Genomic DNA, 330 nt, shown 5'->3' with positions numbered 1-330 from the left:
GACGCGCGCACACACACACAGAAAGGGAGAATGCTATGCTGTAACATCTACACACACGGAGCTACTGCTGTTGTTCTTGGGCGGATATGAGACTTGCCACAGGATTTTCAAAATAAGAGTATCGATATGAATCGATCTTATTACATCGCATCGATCCGATTCGATCATTGATAATTACATCGATGTATCGATCTGGATCGATGTATCGTCCCACCCCTAGTACTGCTACATATATACATTTATGACATACCAGACTTTCAAATACAGTACTGTTTGTGATACAAAAAGAGTTTAAAAAAGAGAGTATATACATTTGACGTAGAAACTGTA

Source organism: Notolepis coatsorum, assembly GCF_963971535.1.
Source record: "Notolepis coatsorum genome assembly, chromosome: 12".
In the NCBI taxonomy this organism is placed as follows: Eukaryota; Metazoa; Chordata; class Actinopteri; order Aulopiformes; family Paralepididae; genus Notolepis; species Notolepis coatsorum.
Note: the sequence above shows the minus strand (reverse complement) of the source record.